The 13,723-nt window shown below is 42.8% G+C and overlaps 1 protein-coding gene across 1 annotated transcript in view; it reads right to left on the bottom strand.

Moving 5' to 3' along the window:
* Nucleotides 1–5,819, bottom strand: part of tspan9a (tetraspanin 9a) — a 127,603-nt gene extending 121,784 nt beyond the window's left edge. The window contains exon 1 of the mRNA XM_076171985.1: nt 5,509–5,819. The gene's annotated coding sequence lies outside the window, so the exon portion shown is untranslated. The remainder of the gene's footprint in view (nt 1–5,508) is intronic.
* Nucleotides 5,820–13,723: the final 7,904 nt, after the last annotated feature.

The following is a 13,723-nucleotide window of genomic DNA, read 5'->3' on the forward strand; positions in this document are numbered from 1 at the left end:
TGAACCTGGCAGCTTCTTCAAATAAATCCTGCCGATCATCAGTCAAACGTCAAAAGTCTTGGAAGGTAAATTCAGTAATTTACGGTCATTCCAGTGGCATGAAAAAGGTTTATGAATGTTTTCCATAATAACTCATTTGATTGATGGCCGGAGCCACCCTGATCCATATTCTTTCCAAAATTAATCACATGCTGGACTGAAATAGCAATATTTCCAAACTAAACTAAATGATGACCCAACGTAATGCACTCCAGACATGTTTAATAGCAAGATGGTGCCGATCTCGTCCCCACATTATAACTCAGAGGCTACGAGAGGAGGCCAGTATTCAAAACGATATATAATGACTGAAGAGGGCAATATGAATCTACAGTAGAGCAGAGTGGGGAGTTTAAAAGTGCTCCGATGACACGTTGTACTCAGGATCCAAGCGGGACCGGGGCTCTGTAGTCACTCACAAAGGTGCTTTTGATTAGAGCTCTGGCATGGAGCCGGAGGAGAGCTGGTCCTGCCTCGCCTATGAGGCTCCCTTGTGTATAATTAATCACAGCAGGTTCAAAGCTGGTGATGAATTATTCTTTCAGGCTCCTTTTATTGTACCAACAAGCAGTTAAGAGACTAGACCAGATAGGACAGGAGGCAAACACACTGTAGTTATGCCAACAAAAGGTATCAGCATGAGGAAATGTGACATTGATTTCTCCAAATACGTTTAAGGTTGCTACAAGTCAGTGGTTCTCAAAGGGGGTTCAAAGGTGAACGTTCACTGAAACACTAGTACGGCTGTGCTGGTGCTATGATACGGTACATCCACCCATCTGTTCTCTCTACACTGTGCAGCCCTGGGACACACAAACAAACAAACAAACAAACAAACAATCACATTTTGAGTTGGCCCAACCCGCATGTGTTTGGACTGTGGGACGAAACCAGAGCACATAGAGGAAATGGAGCCAGAGACGTGTAGAGCGCACAAACTACAGAAACTACAGAAAGGCAACAATGTGTGGTTATTATAAGTAATCTCATCTTTCAATATTACATTAATCCAAATACAGTAAATCAGCAAACATCTATGAAAAGTAGAATGATGCCAAATTGCTACATTTGGGTGTATAGGACATAGAAAGTACAATACCGTAAAAGTACATACCCAATCCTATACTTGTCCCATCTATCATCATACTATATATATTACAGAAACTCTATACTGTCATACTAATCAGTAAATAAGTAAGAATCAAATAGCAATCATTTCTATCCGGTCATCATGTAGCACACGGTAGCTATTAATATAAACTCCATAGGCTCAGTGTGTGTGATGGTACATTGCACGTGGACGCTGGCGCCGTAGCTTCCCTGCTCGTTCAGGCTTAATCACTCACAATACACTTGACGGCGTTTGAGCTACGGTGCAGCAGGAGATGCGTCTGTCATTTAGTGTCGAGGATTACAGAGCAGATAAAATCCCGGTGGCCATCTGAGGGTGGCAGCACAGGTATGTCTTTCATCTGCAGCTTCAGACTCCACGCCTCTGGTTGAAGCTTCTTATTTATGCAGCAATCACAGGACTTCACAAAGAGAAAATGAAAACGTAGCACACGTTTCTTGATATGATGTGCAATCCAGTTCCTTCTACATAAACATTTCTGTCCCAGTGCTTTTGTGCACATGAGGAGGTCATGCTGCGTCACAATTGTTCTCCAGTGTCCCCGTTTCAGAGTCATGCATGTTTATACGTAAATAAATATAATGTATCATTTAATGGGTGGCTTTCTCTTTTAGGCTCCACGCCAACTATGCTATTGGATTCCAACATCAACTACTGTAAATGCCAGAAACAGCTGGGTCTCCTCAACTATTGGTCCCTGTTCCTCAGAGGATGACATCATTAACACCCAATAAACTGGACTCACTAACCCAACACAGCTGGGACACACTGCATGAACCTCTAATATATGATGTGATCAGAACCATGTTCAGTCAATGGAGCATCTCTGAAACATCATCACCACACATTTCTTGAAAGAGGAACATTTCTTGGTTTGAAATTTGTGCTTTCAGTCAAAATGGTCATAAGACTTTTGCCCATCAAATATTTACTGGAGAGAAACTGAAGATGAGAAAATGTTTTTTTATTGAGCAGAAGGCAAATGGCTTAGTACTGTATAACTCATTAGTATTTTATTTTAGTCGCCCATCCTGTGAGTCACAATATGGAGCATATCCACTGTCATTCATGTGACCTGTGAGGAAACATGGCAGCTTTCTTTGCATGCGTCATGAATTTCAGAAAACTATTTGCAGTCTAAGTCAAGGGGTGAAGTGGTATGAATGCACTGAAAGGACCAGCTGCCTCTCCCTTATCATGGAAATCAAACACATCTGAGGTAAAGTAACAAAAACAGAAAGGTGACATTCAGGTGGGCATGTCACATTTGATGTTCATTGAGCAATAAGAGACTTTCTGCCATGTATAAAACTCTCTGGGGCTCCTCTGCTCCACTGCTGGTAGCTCCTGTCTCCAAAATTCCCACGCAGCCTTCCAACGCAGACAAAGGCCACCATCCTGAGCTATGGCTACACAGGCAGTCAGGAGAGGAAGCCCTCCCTGGTTTAAGTCAACAAATCCCTCTGAGCAATGAAGCAAAATGCTACAATGCAGAACTGTGTGGAAGCACAACAGACTGAAGCAGCAGCAGCAGTCGCTACGTATTTTTGGCTGAAGATCTTCCACTTCCATATTACGCACTGGCAAGAGCAAACTGAATGATATGCAACCAGACCCACTACATTTGCAGTGTTAAAGTTGAACAGTTACACAATGCTCCATGCTACATAACGCACAATGCAACAATCTCCTTTGCTGGTCTGTTTGCCCTTCCAAATCAAATCTTCCATGGTGAAATCAATTGGCTTTGACACAAAACAACACTTTCTAAAAAGGTCTACACACGAGCATTTACAGATTAATATAAACTGTTTCCATCGATTAGAGAGAGACGCAGGCATGGACAGTGTTTGGGTGAGAGAGATCTGCTGCCACTACAGCCCAGGCAGGCAGAATCCCGGCTCTGAAATAGACCTGACAGTAAACAACCGCCTGTGGTTACATGGCAAAGTCAAAATATAGGCACAGAATGTGCTGCTGGCAGTGGATGTATGGAACAGACTAATGCGATGTGCATTTCGTGAATACACATTTCCAGTGGGGAACGTCCGGGATCAAAAGCAGGGAGAGTGTTCCTGTTCACCTGAGAGCCTGAAATAGGGACTTAAGGTTGTCTATTGTGTTCTGGGTGGCAGAAGAAGTTGCACCGTCATCGTGGAGCCGTGTCACCCACTGATCAGGGCCGCACCAGAGACATCTCACCCAGACAAAAGACCCTGACGCAACCTTGTCCTTCCTGCTCCCGACCGGCTCGTAGGGATTGAGCAACGGGGCAGAACAGAGAGGAATAAATGTTGATATAGGAGCACAGCTCGTCCATTGTGGGGGCTTGTGGAATGAGATCTGCCCAGCACCGTCAACACCAACCCCCCCTCCCTCCAGCCTTTTCCCAGAGAATAGGAACTTTCATGAAGGGACAGAACAGAGCGCTGAGCACTGTGATGACTGCGTGGGACAGAGTTAAACTGAGGAAGTAAACAAAATCAGAGGCTCACATTGCTGCTTTTGTTTACGGCTGTGGAGAATCGGCCAGTGACAGAGGATACCAACGCCGCTAATTCAAAGAACATATAGAGAATGTCAGCTGATGATGACAGCCTTTCATGTCAGTTGTGTGGGCTGTATTTTGTAACCCCAGGGCCTCACTGAGGGGCTGAAGACAATGACAAGATGACAAGATTCCCTCTCAGTACAGATTTGTAGTGTAGGAGTGATATGCAGATATTCCTGGGAAATGTGCGAGTTGACCAAAATAATTAACCACCCCCTGAAATCAAGTCGGAAATGTACATATTTAATTCCGAAGTGTAGGTCACAGGGAGCAACAACCCTAAGCTATGAATGCAGCTGGAATGTGAGGTCAGACGGTGCAAGACCCACATGTGTCTTAAAAAACACCCCCCCTACACACACCTCCCCCCCTCCGCTCCCCTACCATACACCAGAATAGAGCCACGGCCCACAGCATGCCGCCGTGACCGTGCGCGTGATGTCAAAATGTAGCTCCTAACTCACAAGGCCCCGTTTGACTTCTGTGTTGGGAATGTTTAGTGTTATTTCTTTCATAATCTCCCTGCTGTGGATTCAAAACTTTTCCCTGTGGGGGTGTGGAATACCAGATTTGACACTCAAAAATGTGACAACAGGGATAATGTAGATGCTGTGGGACGCTGAGGGAAAAAGCTCCACAGCCTTAACATCCACGTCTGGATAAGCAACCATGACGTTTTAACACACGAGTTACAGCCCACAGCCGTCGGTAAGCTACAAACAAATAAAGTAAACTGTTAAAAGTGCTTCAAAGTGCCATTCTCACACAGCACATCTGGCAAAGTCATCACAGAGCAGGATTCTCAATCCACGTTCACCACTTTCAATCACCACCATGCTTTACAGGAGCTCTTAAACATGGCAACTAACTCACAAAGAGATCAGGATATGTGGGAGGGAGACAAAAGTTTCAGTCTGCAGTGATCAGGCAGGATCATCATTTCTGGTGATGCCATCTCCTAAATCGACACGGTTACAGCCATTCTCATTCTCTCTCTCTCTCACACACACACACACACACTGTTTTGATTGTGAATAGAGAGGAAAATCAGTGAGGAACTCCAGTGATGAGCCTATTGTGGAGTGAGGCGTCAGCGCGGCATCTCATTCAGCTGTTGCTTGACACAGGACTTAGAAATGTATTCTTCTATTCCTGACATTCCTTTAAGCACATGTAACTTCCAAACCTATGCAAACTATGTCCCAGCTGGGTTTGCGCACAATCTTTTAGAGGGGATACTTCCTGATGTACCAAAAATAACCACAGTGGATCAAACACACACTCAGGATAATGTTATTTATCATCCATAAACTGCCTGAGAGCATAGACAGGTTGAATCTGATATCTCATATGAAGTTTCTCACTTTTAAAACCACACTAAAGGCTTTTATTACACTTTGTATAAGTTGTCGTCGTTATGAAAAACAGGTACGCCAATAGATCGCAGAGCTAAGGATCTAATATCAATATTTCAGTTGGATAATTAATCCATTGGAAATATTTCATAAATTAGGAAGTAAGCAGCACTTTCAGAACAACAGATACACAAACAGTGCCGTTAAAAACAGTATCAAATTGTAGATGATATCCCACATATTCATTAGGAAACACTATATTGATATTTGATTTGGATCAGCTGTTTGGTGTAACAAGTTTACCACGCTAACGTCACGAACGCATGTTGGACAACGCACAAACTACAATCACGAAGCGCAGAATTCGACCCATAACATGAACATTAAACATTATCTGATGATATATTAAGTGATACATTGGAGTCTCTTACTTGGTGAAGTCCTCGGAAGTTTGTCTGCTGTCAGCCGAGAGGCAAAGTGGCTCAAACTCTGATAGTTTCAGAATCACTGCGCAACTTCAACGCAGCAGCAACTGCCAAAAGTTTCCACTCGGGTTTGTTTGGTATTTTTATTCCACTTCTGTCTCGTCAACAAATACGTGTTAATGCGACGCTACCGAAACAAAATGCGCAGATCGGAGCTTTGTGCGGCTCTCGGTGCCCCGTTGTGTCTCAGCTTGATGGGTCGTTAGCGGGGGTTCCTGCTCAGAGGAGGAGGAAGCGGGGCGAGTCAGAGGAGGAGGAAAGACTGACTCCTACAGGCGCGAGAGGAGGCGAGAGGAGAGGAGAGGAGAGGGGAGGCCTTCATGCTCATACATACAAGAAGTTTTATTTGTTTTGCACGTCACTGACAAAAAAACAACAAAGAAACACACAAACATACACAATATGCGGTTAAAAAGGTAATACAAGTATAAAAAATGAATTTAAAAATCATAAGTTGAAACATTTAAAGACAAAATATATGATAGCATTATTTTCAAAACACTGTAGCCTACTTTAGAAATGAATGTAGTTTCAGTGCAGTAATATATGGAGTTATGGAGTGGTTAAAATAAATCAGACAAACAAAGAAGAGAATCTCAAAGATGTACAATTTATATCACTGGCTGGGTTCCAATTGTGGTACGTCCAGCACATGCTCCCCCCCTATTTAAGGTTGATGGCCTGAGGGGGAACTTGAGGTGGAGGTGGTTTTGCTCAGTTGTTGGTAATTGACTCGAAATGATTGAGAGCTACTAATTTAGAAGGATTAAAGTAAAAATATCAAAGGTCTAATTTGAATTTATATGCTGCTTTATCATGGTTAGGTGAAGGATTAACATGGAAGAATATTAAATTCTATGTCCAGGAATTTGTGAGTCAGTAAATCCATCAATCAGTGATGCATACGAGCAGAATTTAGAATTCTTCAGTTATTGGCCTTGATTCCATTTAATTGCTGTTTGATTCACTGGAGCAGACCAGCAAACCAAATCATAATGAGACAGTGGCATTCTTTGCCCAAAACACACACACATGCACGGTGTTTACTAAAACATCAAGGCTTTCCTTCTGCCATGTGTGTAATTAACAGATTAAAGACATTTAAATGCAGCATCAAAACCCAGATTGTTCCTTTGGGAGTGTACTGCAACTGGAAGGAACATACACACAAGAGCAAACAAAGTGAGGTACTACATGGTAAAGAGTATCATGCTGCGCAGGATATGGAATGTCAAAATACAGTTTTGACATCAGTAATGATTTCATACATCACTAAAGTTTGCCTTTATCCTCCTATAATTTGAGTTGTGTGTTGTTCTTTCTGTACGTGTCACCCCACACCATCTGCTCATGAATAAAGCTATTTCAAGTCCAAGTTGTGATCTGCTGCAAGTTGGTACCTTCACCTGGAACACAATCAGTGACAGCCCAAGCAACAAAAGAAAGTTATTTCTTATTTTCAAAAAAAATCAATGAATTGTTCACACAGCAAGGGGGAACAAATGGGTTTCAATGTAACAGCCCACCTGCTGAGATCTGATCACAAATGCAGGCACAAGCCGGATAATGAGATCATCAAATGTCATCAGCCAGATAATGTATGCAGATGCAGGGATCGCATTTGAATGGAATATAAGAAAGGAGAGTAGGGGGGATGTTATTTGCAGCACCAGTTTGACCTTCAAAACATGATCCTCTCATCCTCTCAGGTTACTTTTCTATCAATGACAGGGGGGGGAGAAGTCCTGGGCACAGTGGGAACTCATCAGTCAGTACGCAGGGCTGTGGATTCCCCCGCTGTCATAATCACACTGCTGTTAACTTTATGTTACAGGGACAAATTTAAAAGACATCATCATCAAACTGCACATGCTTGTACCCTGATGGATGGGATCATTGTGCAGAAACCAGATCACACAAGCATAAACATTGTGTAATGACACAGCGTTTAAACTCTCCTCTTACTGCCGCTTCTCCCAAGTTTTTAATCCCATTGTCCCCGTTCACTAGTGTAAACTGTAATGGTTTTTGCTGCAGGGATTATTAGGGGTTTTATCCACCATATATTAGCTTGACCCCTGCTGCTGTCGGAATTCATGAGCCTACAGAGAATCACTGAGACTAAGACACATTCCCAGCCAGGGTTTGGTCGCTCATCGTCCTGATTCTGGAATGACAATTTCCAGAATTAGTCACCATGCATTCCTGAACGATTCCCTTGTTAGAGGGGGGTCGCAGCATGTAAGCCAGCACGCGACATAGCTGTCAAATTACAAGCTAAAGCAATTTCTCGACCTGCTCTTTTTTCGCTATAACCACTCATTTACATCCCAGCGGCGGCCATAATATGATTGTAATGTGGCCCCTCCTCTCTGCTGCGCTAATATATACAGCACGGGAGAGCAGCACAGCTGTAGCCTGCGAGGTTAATGACTTAATAGCCCACATGGGACGCACCTGGAAGAGGGCCAGACCTGCACTTATTACAGTACCGGCACACTTGGTGATAATCAGTGACGCCTATACCAGAGTTCAATCTCTTCCAGACTAAAATGATCATGCGCGGAACCACTCGGCACGCTGACGGAACAGATTCCCCATTTCTAACAAAGTTGAACTGTGCTCTGCTAGAGAGACAACTTGTGGGTGGTGCTGCGTTTCGGCGTTTGGCTTCATCTACGTGTCTGGCAAGCAAATTAACTCATCTGACGTCCCTGAGGCTCTTTCTCAATATTTAGCGCAGCCTCAAGTGTGTGTAGAATATAATTAGCTTAGGTAGATCAAAGATAACATATCAGCCCAGGCTAGCTTAACCTAGGCTAACCCTAGCTTAGGACAGACACGTTTCACACTCCTCATATGTAATTTAGCTCACTCTCCTTAGAAACACTTAAATACATGATTAGTCTGAGTGGCACCAGCCTGAGGCCCTCACGCCAGTTATATTAAACAAGGCCAAACTCTTCTACTCCTCTAGAGAGGCTAATAGTCATTTTTGATCAAGAGCGCACTAGCTTTTGATATTTTCATACATTAACTATTAAAGTATAAATCTGTTACATTTCTACTGCATCAAGAGAAATGTTTCACTTGCCGGACTGTTTAAAACCATTTTATTGCACATGCTCATATGTACTTTAAACACCCAGTCCTCTTTTCTTCAATTGCTTTATAGCTCGGAAATGACTCGTCTGTAATAAACCTGTCTGCAATATACGGCGCAATAACTTTGGAACTACCAGTTTCAGGCCAGCAAAGGCTATCAACTTTTGTGTCTCCAGCCATTTGTAGTAACATTTAGTGTATTAATAATATGTGCAATGATACTTGTGAGTCCTTAAATGCCTCATGAGGTCACTGATGCATCTTAACAACTGCAAATGACAGTTAGACAAGCAGGTTGGACCGATTTATACACATAAAAATAAATGTTTCTTAAAAAGTGTGAGTGCTGTCATCATAGAAGTATTTGCAATGAATATCCAATTAAGCATACAAACAGCATTTTGTTTGTTCGTAGCCTTATGTTCACAAGTTTCAGCTCACGGCAATTTTCTCCAAATGCACTTTAAAAAACTCAATCACACTCAAATCTAACAGCCTAACATATATATGCACAGCTCCTTTATTTAGACTCACCCTTTGTCCAATCAGTGTGTGTTTATTGTCGGAGCTGCCCAGCTCTTTGCTTTGTTAAAGTGCAAACTGGAGACCTTTACTCGTTCAGCACATAGATCTCGCTCAATCTCTCTAACACCTCATTGCTCAGCCATCTGTCCGGTTCTGTTTGGAGGGCACCAGACCGCCATCTAATAGGCTAACAAAACAATAGACGTTGGTAAATCGTAGCTGTAAGCGTTATGCAGATTGAGCTGTGAGTAGTTGGCACTCTAGACAAGCAGTAAAGATGGAATCTGCTTTTTTCCCCCCCCATGTCATCACCTGAATTGTTTGGCAGGGATGCAAACTCATATTGAGCACATTTCCACATTTTTGCATGCAAAAAATGTCAAGTAAGCTCTATGCATGAATGAAATCGAAAGCATATACATGATTCATTGCTCGACTGAGCAGGTGAGGAAATGCATGAACACGATTGCAGAACAATGGAGTGTTTAGATGCTTGAGTGTATTGATTTATCATTCCATGTTCCAGTTCAGTTCACCCAGATTACATAAGGTCAGTTTGTGCCGTCTGGTTATGATTATTCTCCTATTTAACCGTCAAGTAAATGTACTAAGTGTCCAAAAAATGCTTTACCTTTTGTTAATTTACATTTCTGCTTGAATAAATCAGAAGAACATGTAGGATCAAGACTCTGGGGAAATAATATATACGATACAGTGTTACAGATACAACACCATTTCTAAATAACTATTATTTAATAAGACATCGGATCATAGTCTACAATGACACCTTGTTATAAGCTATTCAGTGTACCACGAGAGCTCGACTGGCTTAACCAATGTCCTTCAAATGACCTCCATGTCACACTCTGCAACATCAGTTGTGGGTTATGATCTGTAGTACAGAAGTGCCTGTCAAAAAAACATTGCACCACAATCAGCAGAGCGAGACAACAAAAGAGTCTGGAGTCTGAGACACAGCTGTGGAAATCGATGGGTCAATGGCTGATGCAGAATCGTAGCTGGGCTCTGGACACGTTTAGGTTTCCGCCACAGTGTGTGGCCATGCACATCCCTGCAGTGGCATTGTAGGAGAAATGAATTCGGGGACAAATGAAAAATATCCCATTTTCCTCCGACTGCGCTGTGCAGATACAGAAATACAAAATGTCAGGCAGAAAAACAGAGGTCAGCTCTCTTTTATTATTTGTCATATTGCTTTCTTTCTTGCCATATGTCAAAATGTTCCAAGCCCCACAGCTTTTCCTCAGGAGTTAAATCTTCACACCAACTGTTGATTGCAGGGTGGAAAAGGGCTTTAGCTTTATGACTTAAATTCTCTACAGGGACCTCCTTACGGCAGCTCATATACTATCTTAAATAGCTTTGCTCATATTTGATTACACGCTCAGCTAGCTGCAATTCCCTGGTTTTAACATCGGACTGTTTGTGAACAACGAGGCTTTGTGTTTGCCAGTGACAATCCCACTGTGGGAAGCTACTTTAAAAGCTATTATTGCAATAACCATCATTCATACTTGTCTCAACTGCACCCTGAGGTAAGTGAAAATTGAAGGTTTCTGTAAGCCGTCGGGCTGCAAAAATGTGTAATTGACATTCACCAAACCAGCGTTTATAATATGAGCAATCAAACATACGGTTAAAGGCCAACAAATCAAAACAGAACATGAGAGCAGAAACCACGAAGTTTACTCAACTCCTCATGAAGACATGGTTTTACAACGGTGACACCAGTATCAATTAGTGTCTGCTTCACTCATTATGTAACAGTAATGGGAAGGTCGTGTGGACCGGCTGGGAGGTCGACGAATTGGATCCCGATATGAGAAACTAGCTGATGAATGCCTCACCAGGAGGAGCATGATTAAAGAAGAAAGGCTTCGCCGCAGCTGCTCCTGGCCTCCCTCTGACACCTCTGACACCTCTTGGCTGTTTGGTTTTCATCATCACACAAGCCACCTGTTGTGATTCTGCCTGAGTGTCCCAACTTAACCAAGAAGATGAGGAAAAGGAAGAGTATGGCAGAACAGAAGGGGAAATCAAGTAGCTACTGTGTATCGGCATGCGCATGAATGTACGTAAAAGGGAGGTTTATTAAGTTTTTGATGGAGTTCTATGCCAGCAGAACGTCAGCACCGTTGAGCCACACAGGATATTAGACATGAACAGGAAATTTTACCCACAATATGGAAGAGTTGCTGGTACTGTGGTTCCTCCATAACACTATGCAGCTTTCACCCACCTTGAGCTCATTGTTTTGTTCTGGCAGCTGTGTTGTTAAATCAAGACAAGAACTCACACGTCAGCTCACAAATCAAGAGTATGCTTTTGAGCCAAAGGGTGCTGGCGACATCCTGCCCATGTTGTGGGCCAGGGGCAGGAATATGGGGTTTTAAACTCTCTTAGCTGTTACGGAAAAGGAAGCAGACTCGGTAAGGCTCAATACAATTCAGCCCTCTATCCAATGGGACTAAACGTGAACTCCAGGGCTTCTAGAGACTCAAACATACCAGAATACATCCAAAACTGGAAACCTGAAAAGCACTACCATACAGAATCAACCAGAAACAATGAAATTTGCGTTTGGTTTGGTGACGTTTTTCTCTCAAGAGGACCTCAAGATAATCCATGAACCAAGGTTATCCAAGTGAGCAGAAGAGCTTTGTTCATGTCAACAATGACTCACTGCAGGACTCCATAGAGTGATGAGACACACTACACAGAGTCTTCAGAGACCTCTGTGCAAACACTCCTTCTGACAGAGACGGAGGACAGCCATGGCTATTTGTTCTGCTTATTGCTAAAGTGAGTACACAGCAGTGTCTTTTTCCATGGATACAAACACAGAGAAAGAGAGAAATAGGGAGGCAGTATTTACTTCCTCACTACATCAGTTTGAATTGAGCTCAAGAATTTGCAGATGACGCTGAAAACTAAAGATAGACGTGATTTTACTCAGATTTGTACATTTGTGGTGCTCTGCTGGTGTTGCAGTTTATTTTTTTTATCTAGGAACCACAAATATTCTACATCTGTCACATGTCATGATCCTGTTTCATTTCCTGTTTTATTTATACTATTTTCTTGCATTTGTCTGATTATTTTCACCTGTGTAATTGCCACCCCAGGGTTCCCACTGTCATCTGTCTACTTCTTTTGGGTTCGTCCTACTTCTGTTTCTGGCTTGTCTCTGTGATCTATGTTTCTGTTTCCTGTCCTGGTTTTGTCCTGGTCTTGTCTCTGCGTTTTGTGTTCTCAGGTTATTCTAGTAACTTCTGATCTCGCCCCTGTGTTGTTGCTCTCTGTTTGTTCTATTCTCTTGTTCGTCTGCTATGTTTGTTTTATGTTGCTTAGCTTTCTACCTCATTCTTGTCACTAGTTTTGTACTTTCTGTCTTTTGCTGCTGCTGCAGAGAACCAAACTTGTCCCTGAGGATGTCACGTCTTGCAACATGATAGATAACAAAGGATTAACACGCAATAAATTAACAAAAGACCACAATGTAAAATGACAATTAACTGCATTAATCAGGTCTAATCCGGTGAATGCCCGATTTAGCAATTCCCAACTGAGACTGAGGATACAGCCAAAAAGGTTTACTCAGCTGTACTCTACTTCTCCCATCTCGTGGGGAAATCTCCCTTGTTATGAGCCAAGCAGGATTTCCCCTTAAAATCTCTCCTACTTTGGAAACATTTCAGTGCACTTGATTTAGAACACACCCGGAATTCCATGTAAAATGTGATCTTTGTCACAGTGCAATGAAAGTTAGCATTTTCCATAAAATGAGGTGGGTGGGTGAGATGTTTTTTTTATAGCGCGAACCCTTGCACATTATAGTTACTATGGGAACTGGGACTTGGTGGTTGTTCCAGTGGAGTTGCAATTAGGTCATAAAGTAAAAGAAACTAGCAGGAACAGAGAGACAGCAAACAGGCGTGTACGCTTATGTTCACGTGTTATAGCGATTAGGCTGTGAGGTTCAGGTCAGGTTGATGTTACAAAGAGTGGACCTGTCTTCCCCACCGTGGGGCTAATTAGGAGTAATGACAGATGTAGCACTGTTCATTTACCGCCTCCCATGACTTATCTGATGAGCTTCAACTGTGTGTGTCTGCAACCAGTCTAATCTGACCGCTGGGAGAACACACACACACACTGACAGCACAGCCCGGCCACATGCACAGTATCTGAACTCAAGGCACCGTCCGAGAAAGTGTTCAGCAATATGTCGTATATATAAATTAACACCTTTTAATTTATCAAGATTCCAAATTTTAAACACGCTGTCTTCGTGAGCAGGTTTCCGGAAACATCTACTGGCTCCTGTGCGATGACATCATCACCTCTCCATCAGTGGGGCCCCTATGACTGAGGTGAAGTGTCTGAGGGTCCGCGATAAGAGGCAACTGGAACCCGGGACCATCTGGAGCACACGGGTGTACCTTGGCAGCCATGCTCCACTAATCAGCCTCTGTAAACATACAGTAGTGTATATGCATCCCATAATGAG

The sequence above is a fragment of the Genypterus blacodes genome, unplaced genomic scaffold, assembly GCF_046128005.1.
Source record: "Genypterus blacodes isolate CSIRO-AG114 ecotype Tasmania unplaced genomic scaffold, CSIRO-AGI_Gbla_v1 ptg000015l_1, whole genome shotgun sequence".
NCBI lineage: Eukaryota > Metazoa > Chordata > Actinopteri > Ophidiiformes > Ophidiidae > Genypterus > Genypterus blacodes.